Here is a 10,319-nt window from a genome sequence, read left to right on the forward strand (position 1 = left end):
GGGTTTCTGCCAGAACATCCTTTAGCTCTTTGTTAAAAATACTGTGTCCTTGTGGCAACTGGGTGGCTCAGTCCATTAAGCCTCCAACTATTGATCTTGGCCCAGGTCATGATCTCAGGTCATGAGATCTCAAGCTCCATGCTCTTCGAGGAGTCTGCTTGAGATTCTCACTTTCCCTCTGGCTCTCCCTCTACACACATGCACTATTTCTCTCTAAAATAAATAAATAAATAACATCTTAAAAAAATACTATGCCCTCAGAATCCATGGATTTCTCCCCATCTACACCACTGTGACCCCAAGGCTTTGCCTGGATTCCTGCAACAGCCTCCTGATAGGTTATAATACAATTGCTCTTGAACCCCTACACCTAAATCTTAACACAGCAGCCAAAGTGACTTTAAAAAAAATACCAGATCTTGTCACTCACTGCTCAATACAACCAATAACTTAGCATCTCACCCAGAGAAAATCCAATAACTACTTGGTGGCCCTCATGGTCCTACATACCCACCCATCACCTCCCAACCTGATCACTCTCTTCACTCACTCTGTGCCACTTCCACCGACCCCTCACATTCCTTGGAGAGACAATGTGGTGCTGCCTCGGGGCCTTTGCACCTGCTGCCATTGCCATGGGCTCACTCCTTCTTGCCTTTTGGGTCTATGCTCAACCAGCATTTTCTCAGTGGGATCTCCTACCCAACTCCATTCATATCCCATGCCCTTTCCTCGTGCTGTTTTCCTTTACAATGTTTACCATGGTCTGACATAGAGAACACTACATGTATTTTTATGGTCTGTCTCTCCCTACTAACATGTAAACTATATGAGGACAGAGATTTTGGTCTGTTTTTTTCACTATTGCATCTCCAATGCCTAGCACATAATAAATTCTTGATAATTATTTATTGAATTAGCAGACAATAAATGTATTGAAAAAAAATCAGTGTAGTTATATATTATCTTCACATAATATGTGTGTGTGAGACAAAGAGAGACAGAAATAGAAAGAGACATAGGATAGCTTAGACTTGCACAGGACAGTCAACATGAATTTTGAAAACTTGATTTGTACCAGAAAGCTTTAGGTATTATGATGATAGAGATGGTTAACAATCAAATAGGAGAGAGAATTTAACATATCTGTAGCGTTACATAATCTTGTTCCCAGGGGGCTGGGATGAGTGTGGCCGGGTGTACCTTCCATGACTCCTCAGAGGTAAGAATCTATCTTTTTCCCGAAGTAAGTATAATAATGTTCAGAGGTATGAGTGAAGGCCTGCTGGGCCAGCATGAGCAAAGTTCCTGTGTTATAACCACGTGTCACACATTGTCTGGACACAGAGTCAACCCACCTGCCCAGAAAGGAGAGTCTTGAAGCCATAGTGCAGACATCTGATTATGTTATGTGGGCCATACTGCAGGAGGTATTTGAGAACTACTGGTCAATTTAATATCATCTTAGTTTTTCAGTCATGAAATCCTCTTATTAAACAAGACATGTCACTAGGCCTAAATGTATAAAACAGTACAGGTGGGCATTAGAGTAGAAGTGGGAGCCCAGGGCTCACTCCTGCAGCTTCCCCTCACCCACTGCCCTGGTTTTGAAGGGCCTCATGGAAACCAGGGGCCCTTTGGATTGTCGTTGAAAATCACTGATGTAGATAGCTGGGGTTTTCAGTTCATTCATAATTTTCATATGTCTGATGTCATCTGGAAATGTCATTACTATGACAGAGTTAACAGCTGACTATGCCTGGAGGACTCCCCCTATGCTGGAGACCAACAGATAACCTGTCTAAATGACTTGGGCCCAGCCTGGCCATCTTAAGTGTTCATTCGGCCATTCACTCAACAAATACACCTAGACCTGCTGTGCACCAGGCATTTTGGTAAGTTGTTAGGGTATAAAGTAAAACCCCTGGAAGCTAATTGTATTACCTCTTGTTAAGGAAACAAATGGGCTGCTGTAGTAGAGCATGATGGACAGGGACTAACCCAATTTATACAGGTTGGTCAGAAAAGGCCTTCTTGAGGATGCATTCTTAATTCTGAGACTCAAGGTGAGGAAGGAGCCAGCTTTTGGGAGGGAGAAAAGAGCTTTGCCTTCTAGTTGGAGGGGCTGCATAGACAAAGTCCTCATGGCAGGAAGTGTCTGGTGCACATAAGGAACTGAAAGATGGTCCCTAGGCTTGGAGATCACTTAGTCTTTGACTACAGTAGAGGGGGGATCCTCACTATTATATGTTGGCAAAGATTGCAAAACTCCTTATCCTGGTATGTCCTAGATGTCTTTTTAAAAAATATTATTGTGTGGGAAATATCAGAAAGGGAGACAGAACATAGAGACTCCTAACTCTGGGAAACGAACTAGGGGTGGTGGAAGGGGAGGAGGGCGGGGGGTGGGGGTGAATGGGTGACGGGCACTGAGGGGGGCACTTGACGGGATGAGCACTGGGTGTTATTCTGTATGTTGGCAAAGTGAACACCAATAAAAAATAAATTTATTATAAAAAATATTTATTTATTTATTTATTTATTTATTTATTTGAGAAACAGAGAGATATTGAGAGAGAGAGAGAGAGAGATATGTAGATGTGCTACACTTAAAAGAGGTCTGGATGGGAGGTGCCTGGGTGGCTCAGTTGGTTAAGCATCTGACTTTGGCTCAGGTCATGTTCTCAGAGCCCTAGGATCTATTCTCCAGTCAGGCTCCTTGCTCAGTGGGTGTAGGCTTCTCCCTCTGTCCCTCTTCCCACTCATGTGAGCCTCGGGGGAAGAAGGCTGTGATGTGCCTTATGGAGAAAACACACGCCCAGTGAGCTTGGTTCAGGCTGAATTACGGTGCCATTGGCCACGAATTCAAATTGATTGTGCATATTCAACATGGTGTCTTTAAACAGAAACACACACACACAAATGTTACTGACTGGTTAATGAAAATGTTGTGCCCAGAGGCTCATAGAAAACTCACCCTGTAGTTCTCCCAGGAGTGCGGTTTGGTGCACACTTAGGTCAGTGTCTAGAGACTTCATAGAACATCTTACTGAGGATTATAAGAGTCAACTGTAGAAGACTTGGCTTCATTGTATGTACCTGGGAAGAGCAGTATGCAGGTGGTGAGGAACAAAGCCAGGAAGACAGGAGAGGGCACACATTTAAGTGCATTAGATGTTTACATTTCTGTACCATTTTTCTGTATTTTTCCAATCACTTGAAATAACCCCTAGATGTGTAGATAAGGCAAAGTTAGAGTCAATGTCTTTTCAGTGAGTCGATGAAAAATCACAGCTCTCTGCACATGTGCCCTTATCCTGCTGCTATTGGAATTTTAAGCTGGAATATGATTATCTGCAGCAACCAAGCTCATAAAAGAACAGAAAATAAAATATGAACTGCCCCTAGACTTAGGAAGAACTGACTCTCCATGGGACTGATGTGAAGGATTTGAGAAATACCACTTTGGATATAATGTTCCTTAAGCTCACACTTTCCTGTGCGGTTGCTTAAAAATATAATTTCTTAGTTAAGATGAGCACCTACTATTTCAGAAGCCATATTATTACCTTGCCCACCCAACTATATTTATATAAATCAAAACTCCTAATAGTGGTCTATAAGACTTGTGGTTTAATCACTGCTTTACAACTCTCCTCTTAATCATAAATTATTTCAAACAAATGGAAGAGTTCAGATAACAATAGGCATCCAACCAGATATTGATCCACTCTTAATCACATTTTGTCATGTTTGCTTCTGTTTCTTCTAAGGAGATAATGTCATACAGTTAAACCTGAGCCCGTTCTCTCTGCTTGCCCTGCTGCCCCTTCCCAGGTGCAAGAGCCTCACGCTGGTGTGTATCTCATGACCTGGTTTGACATCTTTACTGCTTCTACATGAGATCATGAAGAACATGTAGCATGGTTCTGGTGTTTAAATCCTTACATAGATGGTACCATTCTCTACATTTCTCTCTGTTAATTTTTTTTTTAACAAGCAACATTTTTAATCCACTCTGATAATTTCTGTCTTTTAATTAGTATACAGAGACCATTTACATTTAAGGTAATTATTGATATGTTAGCAATGGATTTGCCATTCTATGTGTTTCCCCTATTTCTCATTTTTCTATTTCTCTTTCCCTACCTTCCTAGGAGTTAGATGACACTTTTAAAGATTTCCTCCTATGGGGTGATTGGGTGATGGGCACTGAGGGGGGCACTTGACGGGATGAGCACTGGGTGTTATGCTATATGTTGGCAAATCGAACTCCAATAAAAAATATACAAAAAAAAAAAAAGATTTCCTCTTGGTGGGGCACCTGAATGTTAAGCATCTGCCTTCTGCTCAGGTCGTGATCCTAGGGTTCTGAGATTGAGCCCTATATGGGGCTCCTTGCTCAGCAGGGAGCCTGCTTCTTCCTCTCCCTCTGCCCCTCCTCCTTGTTTGTGCATACGCTCTCTCTCTGAAATAAAGAAATAAAATTTAAAAAGAAAGATTTATTCACAGTATATTTGAGTATATTACTCCCCATAGTTTCCATGGAGGTGGTTCTGGGTATTACAACATACGCACAAAACTCGTTGCAGTCAGAGTGCCCACGTCTTCCCACTGGGCGTGGAGCATAGGGGTCTCATTTCCCTTCAAGCCCCTCCCTCTCTTCATCTTTCAAATCGACTTGTCATAAGTATTTCCTCTATGTGCACTGAGCTCCACATCACATGCTATTACAGCTTTTGCTTTCATCATCAAATGGGATTTTAAAAACCTGCTGAGGAATAAGCAGGTCCGTTCTGCTACCCCTGGGTCTGCCCACACCTGTGTACTTTGTTCCTTTCTGGAATTAAAAGCCCATCTTCTGTTAGCAATCCCTTTCTACTTAGAAAACTTCCCCTCGCCATTTTTTAAAGGTGGATTTGGCTTTCCTGTGTCTGACTGTGCCTTATTTCCCCTTCATTCTTGGAGTATGTTTTCTATGGGCAGAGAACTGGCAGTGGACTTTTTTTTTTTTTTAATCAGTGCTTGGAAAGTTGCTGATTCCTTCTGGCTCCAGCAGTTTGAGAGGGGAACTCTGCTCCCGCGGGAAGTGGTGTCCACCTGTAGGCAATGTGTCATTTCTCTCTGGTCACTCTCAAGGTGTTCTTTTGTCTTGGACTCCAAGGATGTAAATGTTAGCTCTTCTGTGGTTGTCCCAGGAGGCCTCAGCTCTGTTCATTTCATTTCCATTTCTGTCTGTTGTCCAGGTGGGGTAAATTCTATTGATGTTTAAATCAGGTTCTCTGAGTCAATCCTCTGTTATCTCTGCCCTATATCTGAGCCCATCTAGGGGGTGCTGGTTGGTTTGCGGGAGAGGTAATTGTATTTTTCAGTTACATATTTGTCATTTGTTTTTTTCATTCTAACGTTTTTTCATTCTGAGATTTTGGATCAACGTTTTGGATATCGTATTAAGAGACTGAATCCTAGTTCATATTTTGTTTTTGTTAGTGAACAGTTTCCCTGTTGTGGTGCATGCTGCCCAGGGCCCAGGGAGTGGGTATGTTCACCTTCCCACTGCCAACCCTCCAACATGAGGAGGGTGAAGGGGGAAAGCCGAGTGTCGATGGCCCTGCCCCCACCACTTCCTGCCTCTCACTGAAGCAGGTGCAGGCGCAGGGTCAGGCTCATGTACCCTGCTGAGCCGCTCTCACAGGGACTCAGAGTCTGATGCCCACTTTCCTGGGCAGGGTGTAGGGCGGACGAGCAACCTCCCTGCTGAAACCATGGCCAGGGCTGGTTCTGTTTTTTTTTTTTGTTTTTTTTTTTTTTTAAGATGTGGTGAATGGTTGGGGGGGATGGTGTCTCCCCCATTCACTGACCTTGTCAGATTTATTTATTTTTTTTAAAATTTTTATTTATTTATGATAGTCACAGAGAGAGAAAGAGAGAGAGGCAGAGACACAGGCAGAGGGAGAAGCAGGCTCCATGCACCGGGAGCCCGATGTGGGATTCGATCCCGGGTCTCCAGGATCGCGCCCTGGGCCAAAGGCAGGCGCCAAACCGCTGCGCCACCCAGGGATCCCTGTTTTGTTTTGTTTTTAAATTCACAAGAGACACAGAGACACAGAGAGGCAGAGACCTAGGCAGAGGGACAAGTAGGCTCCCTGCGGGGATCCTGATGCGGAACTAGATCCCAGGACCCCGGGATGACGCCCTGAGCCAAAGGCAGATGCTCAACCACTGAGCCACCCAGGTGCCCTGGGTTCTGTTCTTTTTTTGACTGGAGCAGCACAGGCATTGCTAAAAAAGTTGTATTGTTCGGCCACCCTCTTCCAGGTCATTGGCCGGGGGACCAGGCTTTCCTTGGTGCTGTGTTGGTCTCTGCCTTTGGGGATTCCAGGTGCGGGAGCTGCAGCATCCTGTGTGCGGTCTATGGGTAGGGGCAGGAGAACCCAGGGATCGCCCTGCCCTGTCTTTCATTCCTCAGCTCTGGAGGTCCCGAGACAGCCCACTTTCCTCCTCCTGCCTTTCAGTCTCCTGTGCTTGTTTGCTGTGTGTTAGTGGGAAGGGGGGAGCCTGGGAGCTACGCGGCTGCTCCATCCCGATGGGAACTGTCAACAACGTCCCTGAGATTGGTGCTCACTATTACACATATAGGCTTATTCTTTCAGTTTAAAAACCAGTGGCAGTCTGTTCTATAAACACAGGGTTTTGTTTGTTTGTTTTTTGGTCTTTTTCCTATTCGTAGAGGTTTGCTTCCATTCCCCCAATTATTTCCTTTTGTGAACAGGGATAGAATGCATATGCTAGTAACAGGTGTCCTAAATGCATGCAAAGACTTTCTTGGGAGGGACGCAGGGAGTAGAATTACTGGTCAGTAATTTCCCCTTCTTCTCTGTCCATTTCTTTACTTGGTGGCTTTGTGATTGCCTCTACTCAGTCCCAGTGGCCCCGATCAGAGGAAGTTTTATATCAGTGCTCTAATTCCTATTCTTGGTGGGGGGTGTCAGGGATCTTATATATCCAGCCACTGAGCCCAGGGGAAGCCTAGCCCAGATTCTGATGAGCAGGAAATGTCAAATCCCTCCGGCTCCCTGCACGGGTAAGGAATCTGTGACTTTTTAAAAATCACTTGGTCACGGGAAGGGACCACGCCCACCCAAGTCCTTGGTGTAAAGCACTGAGCCTGTGAACAGCCCACCTGCAGCCATGCTTCCCACTTTAGTTCCTTGATAGAGACTGAGCTCCCAGCTGCCTTTGTTTAGAGGCCAGCAAGATGGTACTTTTGGCCTTAATTAAAGCTCCTATCTCTCGTTTGCTTCTGGTCCACAGAGGTGTATATTTTGCTTAAAACTAGCTATGTCTCTTCCCTTTTCTCTGTTTATGTTTTATCTATTGTTGCCATGTTAGAAACAGAGGATGGGTTTGGGAGAGGAGACTCAAAGCATGAAGTTACAGAGCTCTCCTCCCCGCAAATACCCAACCTATCCCTCTCGTGTGTGATTCTCTTCTTTGCTCCCAGCGTGGTCACGACTCTGCCTGCTGGTCAGTTCCTAACTGTGCCAAACTTTCATACTTTTTGGTCCCTCATACATATTGTTCCCTCAGTCTCAACCTAAACTTAAGTCAGAGATCTTCTTTTTTTATATATATTTTATTTATTCATTAGAGACATAGAGAGACAAAGATACAGGCAGAGGGAGAAGCAGGTTCCCTGCAGAGAGCCCAATGTGGGACTTGATCCGAGGACCCCGGAATCACGACCTGAGCCAAAGGCAGATGCCCAACCACTGAGCCACCCAAACACTCCGAGATCTTTTTTGACTACATCTAAATTAGGTAACTACCTATTACATCCAATATAAGGTCCTTGTTGTTTCTTTCTCATCCTTGTGTTGACTTGTATAACTTGTTGCTGTTTAAATGTGTCATCCACTATGAAAGGAGCTTCATGATGGCAAGGGACATACCTCTCGACATCATTACGTCCTTAGAGCCTCACATGGGCCTGGCACATAATATGCACTCAATATATATTTCCTGCACAAATGCTGAGTGGGCTACCCTGGGCCATTACAAATCCATTACAATAATTTGTCTTTAATCATCATTAGTAGTAATTTTGATTGAAATGTGCTCCACGCACAGTGTTATTTTCAAATTTGTTTCATGTGCAAAGTAAAGGCGGAAACATTAAGAATTAATGCTCCAAACCTGAATGCTTTAGATTGTGAAGTCACGAAACTTTATATAATGTTTCTCTCCCTTTTCCGTTTATGTCTGCTTTTCAGATTCTCAAGGCCATCAATGTTCTTTTCCTCTCCCTTTTTCTTCTACTAAAAACAAAAATCCATTCTAAAGCTCTCTCAGTTGTTACACGTGATTGTGACAAAGACAGTAAAAGAACTTCTCCCTGAAGAACTGGGGGCGGCGCTGCATCTCTGACCACGTGCGAGACAGGACACATGGGAGGGATTACACATGTTCCCAAGAGGGACGACACTGGTTCATGTACCTGCTGAACACGTTTGCCACATCTTGTGGCTCCCACCCATGCAACTTCACTGCAGACAGGGAAACAGGGTGAAACAAAGGGATACTGAGGTCACCAAAGTGATAATTACTGTTTTCTTTAGGACTGGCCAGGGTAGCAATAAAAAAAATTGCTTGCTTGTGGGGCACCTGGGTACTCAGTCTAAGCATCTGACTTCGGCTCAGGTCATGATCCCAGGATCCTGGAGTCAGGCTCCCTGCTCAGCGGGTATCTGCTTCTCCTTCTCCCTCTGACCCTTCTCCCCCCTGCTTGTGCTCTTTCCCTCCTCTCCCTCATTCTCTCAAATAAATACATAAAATCTTTTAAAAATTGCTTGCTCCTTTAAGACTTCATGCTGTCCTTATTGGGTTATTCAAAATGCCAGTGCAGAAGAGCAAAAATTGTATGGTGTCAACATCCAACTAGTGTGCTTTCATTTAACCCCTTATAATTTCTAGGAGCTTTAGTTCTATCCCAAGTATACACAGGGTAATTTAACAATGATCACTCACATCCTATTCATTTACTTGCCTTTAAAATACATGCATATTGTCTTGAAAGGTGAAGTTCCATTAAATACACTGTATTTGGTGACATTTCAAGTTTATTTTGTCTATTGTCGGGGACAGTGCTGCTGGAGACAGTGGCCCACCACTGCACCTCAAAGCGATGGCTCCATGTCCGTCGTGCCACACAGAAAGGGCCTGGGTAGCTGGGAGGACAGGCACCACCGAGCTCCATTCCATCCATAATGCTCTCTCTCCCAATCAGGGTCTGCAGCCCTGACATCACTCACAGAGACAGTCGTGCTGCTGGCTTTCCCGTGTCCTCCACAGTGAGGAGCACAGGGTATTATGGAATTCACTGGACGGTTAGTCTCAGAAAACCTGAGACACAAATGTACAGCCAACTGTCTCCTGAGTGCTTGCTTTTGAACTTTTGGAACATGAGAAAATGGTATTGAAGCTGAATCTGCAAGTACAAATGGAGAGTGAAATTGGTTCTCCAGAGTCCAAATAGCACACTCTTCCTTCCTGCTAAGAACTAGTGGCTATTGAGCCATTCCTGCCTATTAACCGTGAGATAAAGTCCCAGCTCTGTAGCCAAGCATTCAGCGACCCAACCTGCCTTTTCTCCACATAATCATTTTTCTAGAATAAGATTGACCTGCCTGGTTTACCAAGACAGGCTGGGAGAAGTCTCTACCTGTCCCCCACCTCAACTTAAACGGTGCCCATGGCTTTGTCATAACCAGAACCACTTTCCTTACTTTTCAAAATCCTCCTCAATCCTCAAGGTAAAGCCCAAGTGCTGCTCCTCCAAGCGACCCTCTTGACCCCCACAGGACATGCTCATCTCCTGCTCCCTGGCATGGACAGCTTGGACGGTCTGCACCACAATATGACAGCAAACACACATGCTGATGGATATGTACCAAAAAGTGGCTCGATTAAACAGGGAGAATCCCAGATTAGATTTACCATTCCTCTCCTAGGAGCTCTCCCCCAGTGTCACCAGTATGCAGTTGTTTCCTTGCTGGGCACACAGAGATGACAATTCCTAACCCTCTACCATCGGTTCCTACCACATGACTAATTCCTGCCAGTGAAATTGCAACAGAGGTGAAGACGCCCCTCTATGAGGGCACAAGAGCCCCATGCATATGTAACCCTCCAACTTCCTGTCCCCAAGCAGTGGCAGCCTGGAAGCTACACATTAAAATGACAGAGCAGCAAAGTGAAAGTGGCTGAGTCTCTGAGTCATCGTGTGGCTCACAGAAGACCTTGAAGGAATTTAGAAAACC

At 44.7% G+C, this 10,319-nt stretch overlaps 1 long non-coding RNA gene across 1 annotated transcript; it reads right to left on the reverse strand.

Moving 5' to 3' along the window:
• Window positions 1-9,123: 9,123 nt before the first annotated feature.
• LOC112664624 (uncharacterized) lies at window positions 9,124-10,097 on the reverse strand. Its single transcript, XR_003139859.3, has 3 exons — window positions 9,997-10,097; window positions 9,786-9,904; window positions 9,124-9,487 (listed from the first exon to the last, which is right to left on the reverse strand). It is a non-coding gene; the product is annotated as an uncharacterized LOC112664624 (long non-coding RNA).
• Window positions 10,098-10,319: the final 222 nt, after the last annotated feature.

Source organism: Canis lupus, chromosome 16, assembly GCF_003254725.2.
Source record: "Canis lupus dingo isolate Sandy chromosome 16, ASM325472v2, whole genome shotgun sequence".
Taxonomy (NCBI): Eukaryota; Metazoa; Chordata; class Mammalia; order Carnivora; family Canidae; genus Canis; species Canis lupus.